The sequence below is a fragment of the Rhinolophus hipposideros genome (genome assembly GCF_964194185.1).
Source record: "Rhinolophus hipposideros genome assembly, chromosome: 26".
In the NCBI taxonomy this organism is placed as follows: Eukaryota; Metazoa; Chordata; class Mammalia; order Chiroptera; family Rhinolophidae; genus Rhinolophus; species Rhinolophus hipposideros.
The window spans coordinates 10,632,567-10,637,919 of NC_138072.1; positions in this window are offsets into that span (position 1 = coordinate 10,632,567).

The following is a 5,353-nucleotide window of genomic DNA, read 5'->3' on the forward strand; positions in this document are numbered from 1 at the left end:
GAACAGGAAGAGTGTGAATGCCAGATTGAAAGCGTAAGATCATAAAATCCACTGACATTTAACTCTGCTCTCACATGTCTTATCTCCTAGGATTCCTACAACAACCCCATAAAGCAAGGTAACATGGCCTTTCGTCATTAGCCTCATTCATAGATAAGAACTAAAGCACAATGAAGTTAAATGATTTGTACCTAGTGATGTCAAAAGTTGAACCTATTCATTCATTCATTCATTCATTCATGCTTGTGTTCATTCATTCATTCATTCATTCAATATTTATTGAGCTACTATACTATGTGCCAGGTTCTGTGGCATTGTTCCAAGCACTGGGACAGGGGCTGACGAACACAGTGCTGGGTTAGACAAAGCCTTCTTCTGGTGGGGGAGACAGGAAATAAGCAAATAAATGTATAATATGTTACAAAGTGATAGAGCTATGAAGAAGCCTCAGGCAGGGTAAAAGACACAGAGAGAGGCAGGGTTCTCTTTCACATGGAGTAGTCAGCGATTCTGGGCTGAGCCCTGGGCTCAGTCGTCTGCTCCACCTTGCAGACGCTTACCGTTGAGGGAAGCTGATGGTCATGAAACGTACAGCCTTCTCCTCTGGCAGATGCTGCCCAGGGTTAGAATGTGCATGTTTGAGCACCAGAACCCGTCCAGCATAAGCTCCCCCTCAACCTCATGGCAATCCCAGCCTATGGTGGGTCTCCTGAAACTCCCACAAAGTTGGACTGTCTTACTTAGCTTCCCACGTAGACTATCATCTCCTTAGAGGCAAGAACCACCTCCACACGGTTTACAGTAAGTATATGCTGATGAATCAGTTGATTGATAAACCAAAAGAAGGCTGTGCCCTTAAATATTCACCAAGATGCCATTCAGCTCATTGAAGAGATTCCCCAATCTCTTAAAATAAGCCTAGCCTCTCCACCATTCCCTGATCCTGGGAGCTCCCCACATGTACAAATCCTATTGGGATGCCCAGGGCCAAATTGGTCCCATTAGAAAACCAAGTCAGTCCAGGTTACAGTAAGTAAGGCAGCTGGCTCAAGGAGTGACATTTCTGCCAAGACTGCAGGTGGTAGAGTGGCAGAGGGGTGTAAAGAAGAGAGCAGCAAACTGGAGACAGGGAATGAGTCCCAAAGTATTAAAACCAGTCTGAAGAGTTACTGAGTCATAAAGTGACTAGAGTGACCAACACAAATGACTTCAGCTACTTTGAGTGATCTGTTGAATTTCCACAAACATCTCAGTAGTGTGTTTATTTTTTAAAAAAAATTTATTTACAGCACCATCGAACATCTTTCACTTTTAAAGGTATGCACAGGTGCATACATTACTGGGGGGACTTCACATTCAATTAGTAATGACTTGCTTAAACTTTGTATCTTAGAGTTTTCATAATTCCCCCAAATGTGACAATTACACTTTGGCAAAATCTCCTTTGAGCACAGAAGGAAGACTTTAAGCAACAAAACTCCACAATACTGTAACATACTCCAGACTTCCAGGAAGGGGTCACTCTCCCTTGAAAATCTTCATCTTGTCTGGATTATTCCCATTAGAATTCAAAGCAGGTTCAGCGTCTCTGGCCTGGCTTTGTACCAAGAGGAGACAGTTGATCCATCTAACAACATTCAAGAAAGTTCCATGTAAACAAAAAGATCCAGAAAAAAAACACCTGAAAAGAGACGCTCCAGAAAATGATACATCTGCATTAGCTAAACTCCCGATTCATAAGAACATTTGGTTACAGTGAGGGTTATGGTCTGAGGCAAGTTCCGTTTGAGCCGTTAGTTTCCTGATTCAATAACTTGATTCCTACTTCACTCTTGGGGCCCCTCGCGTGCAAATACACTCAGCAACACCCACAGGTGACAATTTATAAGGTAAATGACAGCGACAGAACAGGCATGCAGTCAACGGTCATCACTCCATCTAAATTCAAAACACAAATCAGGTCACGTTTCCTCATTTTTTCCTAAACCAGTCTTTACCAGTCTTTAATTGCAAGAGTGTGGACATTTAAAAGCAGGATAATTTAAAAGCAAGCAACGTATTTTGTCCTCTTGGGAATAAAATGGATACGATTTGGCAAAGGATGAAGTGAGCCGTAATAAAGAATTTTTGTTGACACTGGAACTTGCCATCGGCACTAAGATGAGCTGCTTCTCAGGAACCCCACCCAAAAAAAGAAACATCATTAAGTTTAAAACTGGTAGAGAATTAAACACCTTAACCCCAAGAATCAATTGTAAGGATATGATCTGGCCTCACTTTGCAGTGGGTTCATCAAATTGAGAATATTCATAAATTAAAGAGATGATGACAGACTAGGGAGAGCAAACACCCTTTTCTTCACTTCATTCACTGTCTAATGACTGGTCCGTAGAATCAGATTTGTAAGAGCTTTTTTACAAATTATATTTTTTTCTTTATATGTCCAAAATTCCTATGTAGAGACAACTGTAATTTTTAGGAATTGTTTGATCTCGCTTTTAAAAAAAATTTTTTGAAAGAGCGAATTCTATGGAATTGATAATATTAAAAGGATTATTGGGCCCTGGAAGGGCTTTGTCAACAATATCCCTCAAGTACCCTTAGCTTAAGTTAGTGGTTCAGAACTAGGGATATTTTGCCCCCTCAGGGGATGTGTGGCAATGTCTGGAGACATTTTTGGTTGTCCCAACTTGGGGGGGAATGTTACTGGCATCTAGTGGGTAGAGGCCACTAGATGTAGGCTGAAGATCCTACAATGCCCAGGACGGCCCCACACAACAAGGAATTATCCAATTTAAAACGTCAGTAATGCTGAGACATAGCAAAGGCTCTTCCTGCCTCAGAGGGCAGCTGCCTTGTTAGAATCCAACATCTCCCTCAGTGAATCCTCTGACATTCAAAGCACCCATTCCTACTGCACGTTGAAGTTCCTGATTTACCCCCACTAGAGTTTGGCCAGCGGGTGGCAAAAGAAATAAAAAGTAACTAAATATGGAGAATATTTTACATTCTTCTTCAAACACCGTTTCCCTATTTTATTGAAATTTTATCAAAGAATTAGATGGATGATATATTTATTTCCATTGACAATGCAGCCCGGTAACCCTACAGATATTCACAATGGCCAAGTATTATGAAAAAAATAAATTAATCTCTAGCTTTCAAAAACAAATTGAAAGTTGGAAAATAAAAGTGGACACGGTACTTCCTCTAGCTATGCTGAAATAATGTATGTGGAAAGGACTCTTTTTACAGAAATAGAAGTACATTAAGGCAATGCTAGGTGTCATCCCCCTGTGCCTCCAGGTACCCAATACACAGAGGATGCCTTAGACGATTTAAAAATTATTTTCAGTTCTTAAAAAAAGAGAGAGAGAGAATTTTCTGGAATTAACCTAAACACACAGGAACACTAAATGGAGTGACAGCATTTTTTTTTCTTTTTTTTAATCTCAGAGCAAAACAGTGTTGTTTAAATCCACTGTGTCCGCTGCTACTGCCATCCTGCAGGGCTGTTTCAAAGAAAGAGAGGAAACCTTTGCATTTCCTGGGGAGAATTAAAGTTCAGGACTAAGGGAAGAGGAATACCCAAGTAAATATATCACACGGCAGCCATCACTGTGCCTAGGATGGGAAATCCAAGCACAGATAGAAAAATATTGCACGTAATTAGCTTGTTTGGACGTTATTAAATGCATTCAAAGTGGTTTTAAAAAGTGTTATTTCATATTGGCTCTGCTTCATAATTTGATATGTTCCTAACAGTCCATCAAAATACTCCTCTGAGGTCAGATTTAATTATATTGGAATTAAGTGCCTTTTGCTTTTCAGAAAAATGCTTTGGAGATTAATTAAAGAACATTATTTGCTGTAAGTAAATATGCATTCCTGTAGCTAGTTGCACAAAAACTGCAGGATTATCATTTTCCCCTTTTACTAAAAGCAGAATGATGTGAAATGAAATTAGACCTTCAACTATGGAAGTGAGGGACAAATTTTTCTTTTTGGTCCAGTCAAGCATTTCAACCAACATTTACCTGGGAGAATTTGGTCCACATATCTCTGTGGTGAGTTGCATAGAGAACGCCCTGTTTTGCGTGAGTGCATGCTCCACTTTTAATATTAAAAATAAAAATGGTGTCTTATATTTACACCCTCCCACACACACATTTTTTTTAGCTGTAAAGCACATATAGCCAAGTCCAATAAACTCCTAGGGATAAAACATATTTAGGCATTTTTCTATTTACGTAATTCATAAAGAATTACGTTTAAACTTACGTAACATTTAAATTGGTAATGTTTAGAATTACGTTACCAGTTTAAACTCAGATAATAAATTTTCCAGGAATAAAAAAGATTCCTATCCTACTGATCATAGTTACTTACTTAGTTCAGCCTTAGAATGTGAGATTAAGGCACATTTTATTAAATGGCATTTGTGCTGGGAAATGTGGGTGCTTTTTCTGTTATCAACCCAGCGCTTCTGATGGATACTGTACAGTTCTACACAGAACTCAATGCTTAGAGCCTAAGAGAGGATCATTTTTGGTCAACTTTGGAACCTATCAAAGAAGATTCTAGTTCTCTCGTGAGGCACTTCCCATTTTCTCCTAGCTATCTTGAGACAGCTCTGATTAAAACATTGTTGCCTAAACTTTTGTCAAATACATGACAGGTGCTTCTCCAATACTAAAATGGGTCGGTTATGGTGATGGATCCAAATCAGATTCTAATGAATTTATTTGAACTTGGTAATATGGGTCAGAGACACTAAAGAAAAGTGTAAGCTCCTCAAAAGACATTCAAGTCAGCAATTAATTCTCATTTCTCCCTTGAACATACACTTTTCCATCAAATTACGAGTTGGCAAGTACAATAAATACTTTAAACTATGTCTAATTAAAGAAACATCTATCTAGCTTAATTTGGGGGCAGGAATGAATACTCAATGTCATACATTCTTCTATCCCAGAAATGCTCAATTTCTCCTGGTAAATGCTACATGGATTAATACGATCATGTAAAAAAAGACTCAAAGGAAATTTGGACAGATAAGTAAGTCATTTTAAGCAGTGAATGAAAACAGTCCAAACTGGACTGACTCTAAAAGACAGTATATACGGAAGTAGTTGTGTCATACTTAAGGAAGCAGACATGTTCCCACGTTTCCAGGGAGAAGGAAAAGCATTGTATTTAAACATTGGAAACACCCTACAGCTAGAGTTCAGTTCACAGAAGAAAGTAAACATTCCTTTTCTCTGCACTTCACAAAATGAGGTGGTCCCAAAGCGTTTTCTTCCTGCCCTCTCCCCCACCCCCCCAGCCCACCCCCCACTAAACTCTACTTACT